The sequence below is a fragment of the Nipponia nippon genome, unplaced genomic scaffold (assembly GCF_047370975.1).
Source record: "Nipponia nippon isolate SJK-2023a ecotype South Korea unplaced genomic scaffold, ASM4737097v1 scaffold_1, whole genome shotgun sequence".
Taxonomy (NCBI): domain Eukaryota; kingdom Metazoa; phylum Chordata; class Aves; order Pelecaniformes; family Threskiornithidae; genus Nipponia; species Nipponia nippon.
This window is the reverse complement of record NW_028262290.1, coordinates 36,927,974-36,947,349: the sequence shown is the minus strand read 5'-3', so window position 1 is coordinate 36,947,349 and position 19,376 is coordinate 36,927,974. Positions and strand designations below refer to the sequence as shown.

At 38.6% G+C, this 19,376-nt stretch overlaps 1 protein-coding gene across 4 annotated transcripts in view; it reads left to right on the top strand.

Annotated features, from left to right (window-relative positions):
* The window catches only part of SULF1 (sulfatase 1), a 126,175-nt gene that overhangs the window by 21,991 nt on the left and 84,808 nt on the right, over positions 1 to 19,376 (top strand). For all 4 annotated transcript variants that reach the window (XM_087751750.1, XM_087751741.1, XM_087751758.1 and 1 more), the window contains 2 exons: positions 1,448 to 1,517; positions 3,795 to 3,892. The gene's annotated coding sequence lies outside the window, so the exon portion shown is untranslated. The remainder of the gene's footprint in view (positions 1 to 1,447; positions 1,518 to 3,794; positions 3,893 to 19,376) is intronic.

Below are 19,376 nucleotides of genomic sequence, written 5' to 3'. Positions count from 1 at the left end.
CTACCCTTTCAGTGGGATTTGCACTCACGTAACTGAGGCTAAAAAGCTGGCCTGTGCATCACAGTCCACCCGTCCACATAACTACAACAAGTAACTGTAGCAAAACATAGTAAGACTTCATTTATGTTTCAAAATTGAGGGAATAATTTGATTAATCATCTTCTAGTGTTTGCATACCTATCCCTTCTTCACATGCTCTTGTACTGTGGCTGATAGCTAACCTTTCATTGCTTCATGTGCTCAAGACTTGGTCTAGTTAATACAGTAAGTGGAAAAACCATGTCAGTTGTGACTTCTTGGCCTTTCATTATATCACAGATTTTGCTGGGGCAAAAAAATGCTGTAACACTACTGTGCATTCAACCAGCTCCTGTGGGAAGGGGCCTGGTGCACTCACCCATCCCTAGTGCTGGTCACCTAGGAGTTATTGCACTCAGAAGGTTGGCAGGGCATTGCTGGCTTCTGTGGTGTGGAGGGCTTATGTGACCATTGGGACAGATAAGTTGCGTTGAGTGTGATTGACTGTGAGAGTGCTTTTTTTAATTCCTAGCCTCTTGGCCCAAGCAATAGACATGCCCAAGAGTGCTGAGGGTATCCACAGAGAAAGGCAAGTCTTCATTAGTTGCCCATAACTTTATGTAACATTAATGTTGAGCAAAAAGGTTCAATGGTAACTAGGGAAAATCACAAAGAAATCCTTCAGTTTGATTATCCTAGCTATTACAGCATTGCTAAAAAGTTGGAATCCAATCAAGGAAAAATAAATTATTAAAAACTGGAGAGACCAATCTCTCAAAGAAAAAGAGCCAAAAATGCATAGTAGGTAATACAATAATAACATTATTTTTCATGTCTCCAATTATTTCATACCTATGTATTTTCATTGTACATTAAGACTGTTCAATCTAGATTCTGGGCTTAAATTTTCAAGGTGAAATCCCAGAAGACCTATTGGTTTTCACAGTCACTACCAACTTGAAAACTTAACAGCACATTGGTTTGTTTTTTGATTTATTAGGAAGCAGGCTTAACTGAACTTACTGGCTGGAATCTAAATAAGTCTTGCTGGATTTCTGCTTTGCACCTGCAGAAGCAGCTTTAGAGAGCTACTGCCCTCTGTAGATACTGTACACTAATGGTATAAAGTTCTCAAGAAAAGAATTGAAGAAGAAAGAGAATTTTTGATAAATGAAGAAAAATGCAGCAGCGAAGTACTTTGCTGTAACCCTTCCCTACTGAAAATAGAGGCAATAGTCCCAGTGAGGCCTATGGGACAGCTCAAAAAACCATTACTCTATGCAATGTCTTTCTTATTGTGCTGGGAAATGTTCTTAGAAATAATGTATAGATAAATGCAAGTGATTTGCTGTTTTTTTTTTCTTTAAAACTATTATTAAATTTATTGCTTAGAAATGGTTATAACCTTCTATTGGTTTATTTATTACAGGAAAAAAACAGACTGAACTGAGGAAAAGTGGAAAAATAATGACAATATTTCTTTTTTGCATAAGAAAAAGGTAAGATTTAGAGAGCCATAATATTGCACGTACTTATTTATAGCGTAATAATAACTATGAGATAATTTGTTAAGTTCCCAAATACTGGCAGCTTTTTATTTAAACTTATTCAGACCTTCACAGTCTTGGCTGCCTAAAAGCTGGTGATTTAAAATTCACAATGCTTTCCGATTAACTGAGACAATGAGTCCACTGCCACACACTGTATATGCCACTGTATTGACCTGTTCTGCATTAGAGAAGCAAAGGTTACATTTTATTTTGTAGCAGCATATTAGGAGTGTATGTATTTCAGGTTCCTTGATTTACACTATCTCCATTTTGGGTTTGTTGAAGGGAGGGTTTATTCTTTCTTTTTTTTTTTTCCTATCACTCCATTCCCTGGAAGTTATAAATGCCCCAGTTTTTTCTGGGATTTCTTTTTTTTTGGTCCCAGGTACCCAGCTGTGCATGAAATAATGCTCCCCATGTGTGTTCATTGTTCCCGTTGCTAGTGTCTGTGCAAGTCACCAGAGTTTTCCTAATAAGGTTGGGTTTGACCTTTCAGAAGTTCTCAAATGAAGAATCTAACTGCGTTCATTATCCTCAAAACAGATAGACTTCCTTGCCACTGCCCTTATAAAACAGCTGTAAGAAACAGTAAAGCATGCTTGTTCCAAAACCAAAGTCAAACCTCAGAGCTGTTCAAGAGTGCGTAAGCATTAGGCAGCCAGGCTTTGTCTGGCCCTTCCAGAATGGTGGTGCACCAGATGGAGAATGATTCCAAAAAAGGGGAGCAGATAGATAGACTGACAGAGAAAGAAACCTCACAACAGAAGAAACTAAAGCCTAGAGAGAGGCCCTTTCAACTGATGGGCTGGCTTACACAGGAAAATCCTGTCTGGTGGTTTTAGTGCCCCCATGTCCGAGGCAAGGGTTTCATGATGTACGTGCGGACTGCTGGGGTGGTGGCTCCCAGTTTTGGTCCTTTCTTGTGACAGCACTAGCAGGCGTATGAAAACACGGGGAACCAGATGACAGAGCTGACCCATCTGAAAACTAACCTGCTTGCTGGTTTGCCGGTATGCTTTCGGCTGGTATGATTAATACTTGGCCAGATGATTAGTTCTTTCACCTGGCTCCCTCAACCCCAGGAGCGTGCGTGCTGGCACATGCTGGAGAGGCGTGCCGCCAGGATGGGAAGGGAAGGTGATGTCTCTTCTGTCAGAAGCTTGTGACTAGTCGAGGCTAAGAAAATGTGAAACTACAGCTCATGTCGACAACATATTTCCTGTGTTCATGAAAATAAATGAAACAGAGCTCTTTTTCTGTCAGTGAAACTTTTTTCTGCCTGGAGTCACATATGAGATCTTGCATCTTCATAGTAGCTCAGGTCAGAAGAGACGAAAGTAGACATGAACCAATTGGTTCTTGTCATAGGAAGAAGATGAGTCAGGAATTTAGATTAATAATAGTAGATACTGGTAGTTACATTTCAGTTGCATAAAGACAAAATGGACTTGTTTGTGCTAATTTATACATGTTTTTAATATTACCTCATTTTAGAAAAGAACAAATAAATGAATGAACAATTATGAAAGCCAAGACAAGTATCTCCAAAACTGAAAATCCTGTTAAAATATTCCAAATATTCTCAGAAAATATCCTGACAAGTTACAGAACTTAGTGATGGACATCTAGCTATTTGAACCATCCATTAGAATCTGAGGCTGGAGATGTAAAAATTTTGTTAGCCAAACAGTAAGACTACACTTAACTTGAAGACATGCATTTCTGCTAAATTTTATAGCGCTTTCCCACAGGGGATGCAAAAGGAAAGCAATTTAATTTGATTTTGACACCTGAATAAAATATGGCTTATAATTTCTGTACAGTTATTTTACAATAATAGAAATTATTCTTTTTTGTTGTTGTTGTTCATGTAGAAGAACATCTGCTATAGGTTTTCTCAGCTGTATTAAGGCACTGAAAAAGCAGGTACATGTTGATAGGTACTTCAATAATGAACAAAACACAAGGAAATCAGGATCTTTAAAAATTATTGTATGCTCTCTAATGTTTCAATTATTTTAACTATGGCAGCTTGCAGACTTGTAAGCAAAGTAATGAGACATGGATAAACTTGGATCTGCAGGATGATTCAGCAAACTAAATAGGAATGAATAAGTTTAGTTTTGCAAACAAATTCTAACTCCAGTATGAACAAAGCTTGTGTTACAACTAAAATGTGTGATTCCGAACAGCTATAAGTATTAACGTGTTTTCCCCTTTTTACAGGTTTTGCCTATAATAAATTCACGGAGCAAGACATACAGACTTCTGTCCAATGCTATGAAAATTAACCAAGGCACATTAACTGCAGGAAATCTTCAAAGGTACAAAAATAAAATGCTTATTCAGCAATTAATTAAACTAAACAGGCCATCAGCATGTGCTACATAGCCTAAGTATTATGTCAGGTCAATAATTAAGCTGTAGTAAATCTTCTGGAAGTTCTATCCTGCCAAAATTTAAAGGCTCAAGACTAACCCAAGGACCCTTAACATTTTAGTGAGCCAGTAAATGATTACACAGATAGCTTCTCAATCCAAAGTTTGCTACTATTAACTTTCTATTTTTTAAGACATCCAGAAATTGTATGTTTTGTGGTTGTTGAATAATATTCTGTGAACAAAATGCATGCCTTTCTCGAGCCTAGGAAAAGAAATATTTTATAGGCTTGAGTTATGTCAAAATAAAAGTGCACTTTTCCTGCAAGGAAAGATGTACATTAAGCAAAAAGTAATGGTTTGGAATTTTCCCTTGTTTATGTGAACATGACGATTATGAAAACTTGAAGCTAATCTCACTGTATGCAGCTGGTCATGGTAAAGAAAAGTACTATGCGAGCTGTCTTATGTGACTCTGACAAAGCAATTCCAAAAGATTTGCACTAGTTATGCGCTTTCAAGGCCTGGCTGACTTCTAGGTGGAATTAGGAGGTCACAGCAAGTTGTGTGGTGACCTTGTGATGTGGGAATTATGGCACTATGTCGAGTATCAAATTGTATGTCTCAACTTAACAAATAAAAATATAAAGCCACATGACAGAGCACAGAAATGCTCTGAGATTCATTTTTTCCCTCACCTATATTATATTCTATCACCTCATTTACATAAAATATTTCTGGTTAAACAATTTTCAAATGCATGTGATTTAATAGGAGGTATGTATATGGCAGAGGTAAACTTGGATTTAAAATTAAGACATTACTAGCAATGAAAGACAGCTGGTATACATCAAGCTTATTTCACGTGCGAGTCTTTGTATGGAATTTTTTTTGGAACCAGTTACTATTTGACATGTTAACTCACAGTTTATTTTAATTACAGATTATTTAAATTACCAGATCTTCAGATAACATTTCATAACAATTAGAACGAATATAAGATTATTCAGTCGGCTTTATCTTCCCTGCAGATGTGTGTCTGTATGTTGGTCCCATAGAAAGCACATATTGTTTGCTTGCATACAGCGTATCAGGATATCCAGGCTGTCCTTTACCATTGATCTAGTCATTATCTCCAGTTCCATCTTAATGTTATCTCACAACTTTATCTAAGTTTTTCCTAGGTTTATCTGTATTTTTCCTAGGTAGCTCTTAAAGAGGTTAACTAGAGTAGGGCCAAGAAAATGCACACCTTAGATTTCCACAGAAGTGGAAGTTATGAAATAACATGATTTAGATGAGTGATGTTGCTTTTGTTGAAGAGAATTAATTAGATTGTTATTTGCAGTACCTTCCAGTTCTATTCAATGAAATGACAAGTGATCATTTTGGTGATGTTCCCAGTCTACTAAAAGCAGGATGCACAAATAATCTCATGAAGGACTTTATATTGGAAGATTTCCAAGCAATTTTTGCAGATCCAAAGGTTAATATTTATTTTAAAAAAAGCTTGGACGTTGTTTATCTAACCTGAAACTTTAGAGGCTCACTCTTCATGGACTACATCATCTGCTGTTGTAGAGAGATTTCTCAAGAAAAATTTATAAACATACTTTTTCTCTACAGATTTAGGGTCATGGTATCTCATACAATGAAACTATAACTGTGAAGTATGCATAAATGTAATTCATATTTGTCATTATTAGGAATGCCTTCAGAATATTTATTATGAAATAAAGTGTTATCACTTGCACCATGGATAAAATAGTTGGAAAGTTCCAAGAAAAATGAAAAGGCGGCTTTTTGACCTGAAGCTTAAAAATCATGTCTCTTATGTATATAATCTATTAATGACACTCAGTGCAAAGACTTTCCTGGCACATTATCCGCTGACATTCCAAAAGCCAACTTCAGTTAATTAAGTGGAATACAACTTAACCCTTGGGGTCAGGTTTTATAGAAATGTAGTTTCATTACTGCACATACACGTATCCCAGTTTCAGTTCCAAACAGGCTTTTGGATCCCAGTTTATTTTTGGGAAGTGTAAGAGCTTGAAAAACCCATTTCACTTCATCTGAAACAAGCATGATCTTGAAATGAGAACCAGAGAGGCTTGCATCACAGCATTTCACTCCAGGTTACAGGGCTTAGGAGAGTGAATCTGCATGAGGGATCTATAGGTCAAGAGTACTGGGCTGACCAGTGGTGTCTCCAAGCAAGAAACCTGGGTAGATGGTCAGATGGGTTTCACAGAATAACTCAGAAAATCCCAACAGGCAGTAGACTCTCTCCCAGAGAGAGGCTGGGAAGCTGAGGAACAGAGACATACAGCGAGTGCAAGTAACATTTTTTTACAGTTCACTGCATCACCCTTCATTTTACTGTATTCACAATGACGGCACCATCACTGGTCTGTCAGCAGAAGATATTGCTGAGTGTCCTGCTAGAAGGTGTACAGCAGAACTACAATCTTTTTGTAGGGTTCCTCTTTCTGTGCTGTGATAATTCATTGTTATTAGTTGTCTACAGAGGGTGCAGCCAAGTCATGCTGAATCTGTAATCAGGCAGCGTTTCTCTAGCCAGGACCTTGTCAAGCATTTTCATCTCCTTGTCTAGAAGCTTTTTCTTTCTCTCCTGCTAAAAGGTCACAAGGAAATACCCACCAAAAATAGGGAAGTCCCATGGGAAAAATCCTCTAACACAGAGGTACATCTCTGTGTTGCATACACATACACGTTCTGACACGCACCCACACAAAGATTTTCTGCTAAGAAGCATGTGCTAAACTATTTGCTTCTGCATCCCTCCCAAGATCTCTGCCATCAGTGACCTTAGTTCTATCTCATTAGTATATTCCACTTCTGGAAACAAAACTGATTCGTTCTCAACTCTTTTTTCCTCTCATGCTGTCAAGTTTCTCAGTTTGGAAAAGAGGATTATGGAGAAGGGGATTATTAGCTGAAAGATAAGGAGTTTTCCCCCTAAATGCATTAGAGTAAATGGCTTTTAACTACAACAGATATAGTTGGTAAAATGAGATATTCCAAGGAGACACAACTTTGCCCCTTAATTTCCGCTATATTTTGTGATTTTCTTGCCCACAGCACATTTCTGATCTAACCTGGTAAAGGAGTGCCCTTTTCATTTGGTTTTCTTTTCCATCACCCTCTCACACACAAACCTTTTGTGTTTTTCTATATACATTGTAGATTAAGATCCAGAGGGAGTTTTTTACACCCTGTCAATACAGTAGAAAGTCTGTGATCTTGGAGTTTTCCCTTTAGAAGCTGTGAAAGTGAAGATTCTGGGATTCACTTTTAGTATATCCATAACCTACCACATGTCACTTATACAAAGCAACAGGCACTTGTTTGCCTTTGCGGCTGCTCATCGCTATTAAATTAGTTCACACCAGTAGAGCTCCAAAGAGGAAGCATGAGGTTTTTCTCCTTCGTTTCCTCCTGCTACTTAGTGGAAGGGGTTCTCAGCTGCTGATTAGGTTGCTTCATTGGTTTTCTTACCAGAGTGTTTCTCCGCACTGCATGCCTTAATGAGGAACAGGCGGTCAGCAGTTTGGTAGGCAGTATGCTGAGAGTATGCTCAGGAAAAGAGAGAAGGGTAAGAGAAAAACAGATCCAAAAAACTTCCTTCCCAGCCTGAAACAAACCAAAGGCAGGAACTTTTGTACAAGTGTATTCTTAAGATCTCAAGATCAAGCTTTCAAAATGCCAGTCTCTGGAAATATTTATGAACCTTTTCTCACATTTAGGTGGTGTTTTTCTCCTGTAAGAGCTAAGTCACTTCCTTCCTATCCAGTATTAGTTGTATTACCATGCCTTAGTGCAGAATTGGTGCTATGCAAGGCCATCAAAATAAGACAGGCATAGTCTGATAAAAATACTTCTAATATTTCATGTAAGGAATGTTTTTAAAGTGGATTTTGTAAAAGAATCGTATGTGTCGTTATTTCCTTTACCCCTTCCAAATATTCCCATTCAGATGGATGTTTAAGAAGAATGGAGATTTTTTTTCAGCCCCAAACTTCTACTACCAGTAACTTAACCCAGAAGTATCTCACGTTTTTCCTTGCAAAAATGCAAAATGTTTTTATTAGCAAGTAGACCTATAGCATCATTAAGATTGTAATAATATAGTCAGGGAATGGAAAAAAAGAATACTAGAAAGAAAACTCTTTTCTGGCTTTATGTATTAAGACCAGAATGACAAAAGAAAACAGCTAAAGCAAAACCATAGAAACAAACAGAACAGCCTAATGTGACATCAGTCGTGAGATACAGTAATATTAAAACTGTAAATGCTTTTTGAATGAAGCATATGAATAAGATTAACATTTCTTCAGAGAGGACTTTTTTGGTCATCTAGAAAAAAATGACATATCTGCAACTGCTTAAACCTAGTTGCAGCGAGAAAAGCACTTGGACATGTGTTTATATATGTATATGTGCTATTGACATAGCAATGAAGCAGCTTACTGACTCAGGGCCAAGAAACACTAATGGGAAAATTTTCCAGCATTTGTTGTTGCCTTGCAGATTTACAGATCTAAGACAACATTTCTTTGCTCATTGTTTCATCAAGTTGTGATCATTTTCCCTACGACCTCCTCTATCTGTTCCCAGAAGGAAGAAGAAAATGGCCTATTATCTGCATCATATGAAGGTCTGGTAGGTTTTGGTCTTGACAAGCAATCAGGTTATGTACTAGTGAAGTGCAGGCTCTCACCTAAAGAAATGTTGAGAGTGAGGATACTACTTCTGGGGAAGAATTCAACCACGTTTTACACTTTATTCCTCATGTGGAAGAAAAATGCATGGGTTTCCAGCCAGTTTTGCAGTTCTTAATATATAGGAGTGTGTACAGACAAGAGATGAGGTGTACATGAGAGATTCTCTAAGTCCTCACCCCTTTCTCAGCTCCTTTGGTGCTACACTGCAGTGAGAAAGCTGGTGCACTAGTTAGTTTATTAACCTGGTATTTAGAGGAATTTAGTGTCACCTCCTTGCTCCAGTCAAGCCTTCCTGTACGACAGCACTACAGTCAGTGCCGCAGGGAAAACACTGCTTCACCATCTCTCAGGAGAGCTGTGGAAATAGATATATTTAAGATTACGGAGTGCTTGGATAATGCAGTAATGGGATGCTCATAAATGCCATAGAGAAATCCCAGGCTTCATGGCTCAGCAGCTGTGTATCATACAGCGGGCATGTTTATCTCTAGGAACTGATCCTGGAAGCTGCAGGCCACGCCGGTTCCCACTGAAGGCGTTCTCAGACCCCTTGGTGATCAGGTCCAGAGCTTCTATGGGATTTTGAGATCCTGTGAGATGTAAATTAAGATGACTAAGGCAGTAAAATATAACCACTGATTAACAAAGCAGGTCTTTATAGCCATTAATTCTATATTTATAAATAGCCAGAGACATGACTGAGTGATGATGTTCAACCATGCAACTAATTGAAAGCAAATAAGATATGATGACTCAGTAACTGTAACTGAAATGTAAACATTCTTCACCAGTGTTTTTAGATTCTTATACACACATTAACTTTTTCCTTTAGGTAGGAGGCCTTCCCCACAACTTTTCATAGTTTAAATAGTACCAAATTAAACCATCATGTACACTGTGTGTTCCTGAATATTTAAAACTATGCATAACTATTGAAATTATCCAGAATACAATAAGACAACAAAAGCATACATTTTTTTCTATGGAAACTTCGACTTCGAATTTAGGTTGTGATTTAGGTAAATTTGTAAATATCCCAACTAGTGGCCATGATGCCATGGAAGTGTGTTTGCAGGGCCTCATGCTTAGGTTACACTTAATATTCTAGAAGGATTATATTCTGTGATGCTCAGAAAAAAACATAGTGGATGGCCTTTACACCTCAGGTACTCAGCTGGGTCATGGTGAATTTTTAACCTTATGAAAGAAGAGAAGTATTTTGAGAATATTTTGGGGTGGCAGTGGTGATTTTTATCTTTTTCCCATGATTTCGTTTCTAGTACTGTTGTACCACATTCTGAATGTGTGGTCTGATTCTCAGGTGCAATGAAATTTTCTGCTGGGTCTCTGCTGAGAGACTTTTCTCCCAGTCTGAATATTGCATCACACACATGGCACAGACTGGGATAAAATTAAAGAGAGGCGACACAGAGCTGAAGGTGAAGCATGATGCTGAAATACAACAGCAACAAAGTTCTACTAATTCGAAGGATATTAACTGGTATAGACAGCACAGGGATGCTTATAGTTGTTTGGTGGAAAAAATGGTGATGAGAGCGAGCTGAGTGGATCTGTCTCATTCCAGGAACATTTCAAAGGTAGAGCTGTTCTATTCGGGCTTTCAGACTTCTGATTCTATCTTATAGATCACTAGTACTATAGGCTACATTAGACATATTCCTTCAGCAAAGATTTGCTGGCTACAAACTTTAGATGCCCTTATAGAGTTACTCATTAGATTATAACCATAATAACACCTGAACTAGCCATTTACCTCTGGAGGACTTGCCCCACTGTATCTGACAGGAATGTAATTAACTATTGAGTTAATACACAAGGTGACATAAAAACCTGTTTACTTTTTTAACATTATTGGCCAGAAAGAGGTAACAGGGAAAAAAAAGACTAAACTTTTCTTCTTTTTTTGCTGTTGCATTAGTTCCGAAGTTTGCTATTCACTAAGCAAATATTGCTGAATAAGAAGGTGTCACTTTGCAAGCTGAATTTTCAGTGCAGGACAACAGTTTATGTGTGTTCTTGATCAGTACATTGAATAGAAACAAAATACTTTCATAGATCAGAGTTTTAAAATACAAACTTGAAATGTGTGCACCTCCGATCTAAATAACAATAGAAAAGATTTCTGGCTGTTACGTTTCACTGACATTTTTTTTTCCTTTTGCAGACTTATGTCTTTTCTAGAAGTATAAACAAATAAAGAAATGCATTTTCAAGTAGCACTGTTCCTTCACTATATGAAGAAAACAAGCGGGATCATTTCACCCACCATTGAAATGTAGCCATTTCAGGGATGTGGAATTTTACTCGTGCTAGCAAACTAAACAAGAGTTTAGTAAGGGGTAGAATAATATGTGTTGTTAAAACTGCAGAGAAAAAGTAAGCAGGATAGAATGCAGCTACTTAATTAAAATATTTTGTATATGTCTTAGAGATGTTTATTTTAAATAGTGGGTATTTTCTTTAGCTGTGTGAACTCAAATGCCGTTTCTATAAAGGGAGATGTTTGACCTGCTTCAAGCTATAAAAGAAGATTTGTGATTCTCCTAAATCCACATGCCCTAGATTAATGTTATTGTCAAACTGATTCTACGTTAAGCTCATTTAATGTACCTCTGGGCTATAAGATGTTACTTTGCCAGCAGCAAAGGTCACATGTTTTCAGGTATTGACAGTGCAAGTAATGACAAGTTGGTTCTGTGCTTGAGTGGATCAGGGTCTTTTTAGCATTCATTCAATGAATTTGGCAAACTGAAGCCTCTGCCCAAGAGGGCTCTGTGCCTTTGAGCATACAGCAGAGGGAATTATTAAACCTCCAGCTCTGAAATCTATAGCTTCATTTAGTTCAGACCTCCCGAAGGAATTTTTATCCCTTTAGCTAAATAGCAAACAATTTTGAAGCTGACTTTATCTAGGTAGCAAATTTCTTCTAGACCATATAAAGAAACAGAAAGAATAATTTATATATTTATAGTTTTTTTAAGGCCATTTTTTGTTTGAAAATATTTAGGTACGGTACGTCAAACTAGCCTTACAACTGCAGTTATAAAAAACAATGGTCTCTGTGAAACTTTGCAAGCGTTGGTCCTAAGGAAAGAAAACTGATCAAATAGCTGAAACTCAGGAGCAGAGCTAAAGCTCCTGGCTCCTTCCCAGGTTGTTGAGTGACATAAACAAGTTGAGTGACAATACCAAGATTTACACAATGTTGTGAGTCATCTTGAACAGGTATCAGAAAATGCATTAAGCGGCTCGGATGGGGGACTGACATTTCCCAAACATTCACAGACTGTACATGGCTTCTCCTGTACATTTTAGTGGCAAAAAAATGCACGGAAAAAATGCTAAGTATTATCAGACACCTAAAATCTGTGTGGTAGATTTTTTTCCTCCTAGACTGGGATCTGAGCAAAGGAAATGGAAACAGCTTATAGGGGGTGGCAAAGGGATGGGTACCCTAGACATCTGTCTCATACAAATGCAGAAACCTATGTCAGGGGTACGATCAGGCTTCTCTGGGAAGTAGATACTTGGACCTAGACTGTTTATACGTTGTCCCAAAATTCTCATTTGATAAAGAGCAGAAAGGTCTCAAGAATGCCAGCACTCTGCCCCCACATCAAGTGATCTAAGCTGCAGAACCAAATCCTCCTCCTCCTCTTCCCCAGCATATGGATCTTGCCTGGAGCAGCTTTCCCAGGAAAGGTAGACTGACCCTTTCATCACCATTGCCTCCTGACTGAGGAACTCTCCTGGACTGGAGCTGGAGCTCCAGACATCGTCAGGAGGAGGAGAGTTTGAATCTCAGACTTCCAGTTTCCTGGTGGATCCCCAATATCCTGTGAATTTTCCATGGCCAATGTGTGCCTCACAAACTGGGCTCCTTTGGAGACTCATGCCTGTTTTGCATCTCCCAAACAGCTTTAGCTAAAAGGCAGGATTTTAGGCAATTAGTGCAACAAAGACAGGGTGACAACTGAGCAGACCCAGAAGCCTAGCATTAGGTCTCCAAGGAACTTTAGGTATCTTAAGCTGTGCAGCATGATAGGTATGGATTATTTTAATTGCTCTTCTGAGGTTAAGCTCCTAAGTTTCTCTGAAAGGGCACTGATGTGATTTGTTGTATGCTTGCTGGAAAGTAGATTGGTTCATGCTATAGTGACCCAAGTATTTTTAGAGATTGTTCATTTGTTCGCATATGTATCACAGTTCCCAGAGGTGTCCATGCAGGGGTTTAACTGAACCTGAATAGCTTAATCAGCCCAGACTTGTGCATGGACATGCCTTTCTCACATCTGTGCCATTCATTTCACTGCCTCCCTTCTCCCTTTCCTCTTGTCACATTTTTCCTTATCAAAGTTTCCCTAACTTTAAACACTTCCCCGAACCTTTTCCTTTTTATTCTCTTCCCAGTTGCCTCTTTATCTTCGTAGAAAGCTGTGGAAGATGTAAAAATGGCAGGTTGAGGATGAGACTAAATATCTGAAAATGCAATATAGTTTGCCCCCAAGCTCTTCACAGAAAAATTTGGGATCTGGACAGCTTCCTTAGCTTGCTTAGCACAGCTGAGCAGAGGAAGCAGAACAGGGCACTGTCGAGTATGATGGTATATTAGGCTTCAGGAGAAAGAAAAAAGCTTTAGAGAGGAAAATTGTGCCATGCTTTCCCTCACAGTAGCACTGGGTACTCAGGCACAGCGTCCCTAAAGCATAAGGAAAAGCAGTAAGTGAATATTTTTAGTGTTGCAAGTGAAGTCTTATGTCATGTCACTCGTCCAAAGGCCACAGTATTATATTGACTTATATTGTTAAAATTCAGGATTACAATTGATACTTCTGAACCCAAGTCTGTTTTTTTCCTCCCAACTGCAGATTATAGGGCAGTAATATGCTTTCTCTACCTTTATGAGGAAATAAGTGTACTGAGTTTTAAATACGTGTATAAGAAAGGAAAATAATGCATATATATATGTGTGTGTGTGCCTGCAGGTAGATATAGATAAAGACATAGATATAATTTCTAGCCTTGTTTTGTTGTGGTGATCGTTGACTGCCCAGACACAAGCTGGGAAACCATGAAAATTTAAGAAACCCTCCCCAGTGTGACTTTTTCATCCTCTTCCTCTTTCTCTGTACCTTTTGTAGTTGTACAGTAGTTGTACAATAATTGTACCTTTCAGTACAACTCAAAGGAGCATCTCCAGGGAGGTTTTAGTCCATGTATGTACAGCAGGTTGATTATATCTTAAAGGTCTTTCAAATTTGTGCTTTTCAATATATTTTCAATAAAAGGGGTTATGCAATAGCTCAGAAATGACATCAATTACCTGATCTACTGGGTGGGATTCAGACACCTAGATGTAGGTGTTAGTGTGTGAGTATCTGGTCTCCCATTATAGGCAGTAGTATTTGAGTCAATACAGCCAGTGGGACTTGGAGAGCTGCACCTGGACAGCCAAATAGTTTCCAGGTTTCCCTGACTGTACAGACTAGATTCCCCTCTGACTGTCATGGGAGCTTAGACACCTACCTCATGTAGTGATACCAACATTTTGAGAATTAAATCTAGGTGTCTACAATGTGGAGGTGAATCCCACCCACTGTAATTATTTAAGCAGATGCAGATGTATGTGTAAAGTAAAGACAGTGACTGGATTAAAACTGCTGTGAGTTTAACACGAATTAATTCCAACCTATTCTGTTATGTGGCCCTGAAAGGTAATTAAAATCCAGTGTATGGCTAACTTCCTTTTATGTGCATTTACCTATCACAAAAGAGATATATATGTCTGTGTTCATGAGGCAAGTAACTCTAGAGTATCTTTCCCATGATTAAAATATTCAGGGTGCTCAGTAAGCATTTAGTAATGCTAACTCCTGTTAAGCATTACATGAGTCAATTGCACTTATTCATTTCCAAAGAAAATATTAAAACCAGAAGTTAGAGAGCTAGTCCTGTAGAGTCCGAACAATTCCAAATACTGATTAGTACCATAAAGCAAGAGCACTTATAACCTCCAGAAGTTGTTTAGCAATAAGCAGGGTGGAGTCCTCAGGGGCACGTTCATACCTCGAGAGAGGCTCAGCCTAAGACCTAAGAAGCACTAACAAGTCATCAAAACAGACCTGAAGTGATTCATAGATTTTTGTGCTTGATCCTGTGCATGAAGGTGAATCTGACTATAAGTAATAAAATTCCTTCCTTTAAATAATAAGATTCAGTCTTGTTTTTCTGTGCAAAACAAGTTGCTGACAGCCTAGAAATAAAGAAGGGTTTGAATTTCTTTTAGACTCAGAGCTCTTAAATTCTTCTGTCTCAGCACTGCCTCACTAGCTATGTTGCTTGTGCACCCATTCAGAAGCAGGATACAGTCAGCACTTGATTATCCATGTGTTGCAGATTATTCATGCCACAGATATTAGCTGAAGCTCAGAGCCACATGAACGCGGCTACACTGCTTCCAGGAGCATCTCAACTCCATAATCAGTACAGCTGCTTTTGCATTACACAGAGTTGGAGTTAATAAGCCCATATGAATCTTATCTGTCTCCATGGTAAGCCAGTTCCCTGGGAAACACAGAGGCTCTTCATGGTGTCAACGTGTATCCAGCTGGACTTTATTAATTTGGGCTCAATGCTGCTCTGCCAAGCCCATAGTGGAGCTGGCATTGATGGCAACCCTGAGGCTGGCAGGTGACAAAGGGTGGGGGGAGTGAAGCAGTTGTTTCTGTACTGTGGTCCATTTTTCTAGAAAAGGAGTTTGCAGCTAGTGGAGACACAGTGCCACAAGATTTCAGACAGTTTGCTCAGGTGTTTTTTTATTTTAACTAACATGTCTTTCTGAAGTGCCAGGAGGAGCTGCATGGACCTGTGTTCATTCAGAGTGGTCCATGTATTCCAAAACCCACTCTGGATATCTATAGATTGAGCGGTTTTTAGTGCTTCCTTATGTGTAGTAGGATAGATGTTTTTAAGTTGTCAGTAAGCGATTGATTTTAAGGATGTGTATTCATCTCTAAACTGTACTTCACATCAGGAGACTCTAATGCATCAGTCCTAGACTGACACTGGCACTGTGACCTGGGCAGCTCTTGAAAGCCTGTGGCATGAAATAACACTCCATCACTGATTCATCAGTTTCTCCAAACTTTTAACATTCATACAAATGTACTTTCTTCATATGACAGTGAGACACATAGGTTCTAGAGTAGTCTTGAAAGCCTAGCCTCAGATTTATTAAAATCTTAGTGGTTTAAGATGGCTGTGAAAGTTGTTGCAGTTGAAGCATGTTGTTTCCCTACCTGATGGAGGCACTTCCAAATGAAGTTGTTCCTAGCTGCCCTTGATTTTGGCTTGCCAAAAGCAGAGAATTCTGGACAATTAACTTTTGGGATATTCCCCCAGCTTCTTTGTGATTGTATATTCGTTTCTTTATTTTTACTTTTCTTTTCAGAAGTCCTATTTCAACTAGTGCAGATTCTGAAACTATAATGTTAGCTTGTGTATAAATGAAATCCAGAAACCTCAAACATGCTGTTAGACAATGGAAAACTAAGATCCATGGACAAGACTGAAACATAATTAGAGAAAACGTAACAAGAAAAACATCTTAGTTGTGCTGAAGCAAAGGTTTCTATGGGCTGCAAACTTTTTTAATTTCTATAGCAACTTATCATCAAGAACTTTCTAAAAAATATTAATTAAGCCTCACAATTTGAAAGGTAAATAAGAGTTATGTTGGGATGGTTCTGTTTATCATTAGAATACAGTCTGATCCATTTGTGGTTGATGTTTGACAGCATATACCCAAGTTGACCCAGATGGTAACAATCACATACAGCAAGTACTTCTAGATTATAACTGTAGACAAGATTCTGACCAAAACTTCCTAGACATTTAATGTGAACAGTGGCAAAATTAAGACACTGCCTAAACTGAGAAAGACACTACTGTCAGTACTGTCTGTTAAATGCACTGGGAACTCCCGTAAATACAGGTAGTTCCAACCTTGTCTTGGTATTTGCCTGGGCAAGTCCCTTAATCTTTTCTTATCAAAACAAGAACCAAAGACATGCCATGTGGAACAGATTCTGAAAGCTCTGTGCAGCCAAAAAAAATCCATTGCCTGTGACCACAGAGAAAACTTTATTAAGGACATTTGGTAAGACTTCAGTGTGCTTATATTTCTTTGAGCCTTTCTGCTAGAAGTGTTGAATTGTTTGAACTATGTCAATAACTGCCTGAGTTTGTCTACATGAGCTAAGTCATTTAAGAAATTACATATGAAAGTAGTGAATTTGATGAGAGTATAAGTTAAGCTAATTAATCATCATTTAGTCACAGCCTTGTATGTAGACAAGCAGCAGTCTTGCAATATGCAGTGCCTGGGGGCAATAAGTAAGAATACTGTATCTCACATGAAGCTTTGGGGGCATTTCTTTTTTTATCTCACTGTGATTGTGCTAGCCTATAGACATACTATGAATTCATTAAAATGCAAAACCCAATGCATTTTGTACAACCTCTGCCCTTCCAGTGATGCAATCCAGATACTGTATTCTTCAACTGAATTTCCTCAGCCCATTGGAAAAAGAAAGCCCAGACTGCAGAAGTCCCTGTGCCACAAGCGCACTGCCTATTCTTTGTTTCATAAACTCACATCTTTCCCTAAAGCTTCAGAAACTTTAAGTGTATCCAGCAGGTAAACTAATCTATCTTCAAAATGTCCCCATTGCAGAACTGTAATTCAGGAAAAGAGGTGATCTTGTGGGTACAATGCTCAGAACCATTTCTTTGTAGACAAAAATCAGTGCTTATCACACCATCCAGAAACAGCTAACCAGAGCAGCTTTTGTTAGTGCATCATTTCTGTCCTGTAACTCTGCTAGAGCCGAATGTTCTACAGCAGCTTGACAACCTTAGTGTGTTTCTAACAACTCAGAGCCATGCATGCTATAGTACTGTATCTGAGTGTTGATGGGACAAAGGTTTTGATATTGATAGTGGGGTTTTATCCAAGAGGAATGGTGTCACTGTTTTTATAACAGAAAGCTTAAAAAAAGCCTTTGTGGTCTTTGCTGTTACTTTCACCTAGGATCTAATGTAAGGGCAGTTCAGCGTACCTGGCTTTCACATGGCAGACCTGTGACATGTCCTTTGTCTGCTACCAATGCTTCCCTACCCAGGCAGCTCCTTTCAGCTCACCTGAGTGGACTTCCAGTGGACCTGAGTGAAAGTCTTTCAGCTGCTTCACAGTGGCTGCTTTCTGCTGCGCTTGTCAAATCTAACCGAATTGTAACAAAATTAACAGGGCTAAAACCAGAGCAGTAATTATGAATCAAGAAGCTGATAATATCAGTGTGGCCAAATGTACTAATCATAAAACAAAACAGTAAAATTTCACTGCTCAAATGGCAGCTTATTTGCTATACTATACCAGTTCCTCTGTTTTACATGCTCAGTTGAAGATCAAAGAAATGTCTGTTTTTCAGGGGATGATTCAGTTCATTCATACCATAGTCATAGGCAAAATTCCTCAATGCGCTGTATTTTGCTGTGAGAATATTCATGTTCTGAAGTCAAGCTCAAATGTTCAGTTACTTCAGCTATTTAAACAAACCAATTGTTTAACATTTCAAGCCACTTTTTAACAAAGTCCATTTCTATACAAAGATGCTCCTAGTTAATTCTTGAGTTTGCTTTGCTAGGCCAACCACACACCCAAGGAGTAGGTGCAGTAATATGAAAGTACAGTAAAAACACATTACCATATTTACCTTAGGCAAATTAACTGTATAGGAGGCCCTGCATTAGCAGGGTGTCCAAGGAACTTAAGGCAATTACGTGATGCGAAGCTGTAGTACCAACACCAATGTTCCCAACCTTGCCAGCACAAAGTAAGAAGACAGCAGGTCTTTCTGTTGTCTGGGAGAAGAAACAGGTCTTCTGCCTGTCTCCCTCTTCTCCCCTTCTGCCCTATCAAAATGAGCACAAGATCAGGATCCTCACCAAAACCATTACACGATGTAGTGCATGGTGAGGAAAGTCTCTCATGCAGGAGGAACATACCAGCTCATGTCTTGGTAAGGAGGGCTGCAGAGCTGGGAAGGGCTGAAATTTCAGCTTCGTATGGTTCTGTGGCTTCTTAGATGCGTCCCCACCCTTACAGACGTGAGATTAGTTTATTGTAAAGAAGAGAAACATAGAATTACAAAATTGTAATTCTATCAAAATGAAAACCATGCTTCAGAAACATATAGCTGGCTTGGCTCAGTACATAGGAGTGTTCCCTCCTACTCTCTGTCTTTAAAGGAGGCACTAGGGAGCACGGATTAAATGATTAAATCAAATCAACTAACTAATTACATTAAAGCAGTAAGTTGGATAAAATTATTCGGTTTTGCTTTACAATATTGTGAAGGCAAATTCCCTGCACAGCTTCAGATATAAAGTAGGAAAGACTTTTATTTAATGGAACTTGGCCACAGGAGTTGTGCAAAGGATCAGAGCCAGAAATAGCAGTGAAACAGAAATGATACTTCAGACAAAGTGGAGCAGTATTCCCTGACAGTTCTGCCAAATTTGTTAATTTATTTTAATGATTTTTTAAAGCACTGAATGGTACTTTGTTTTAGTGGAGGTAAACTGCCCAAGCTATCAGGCTA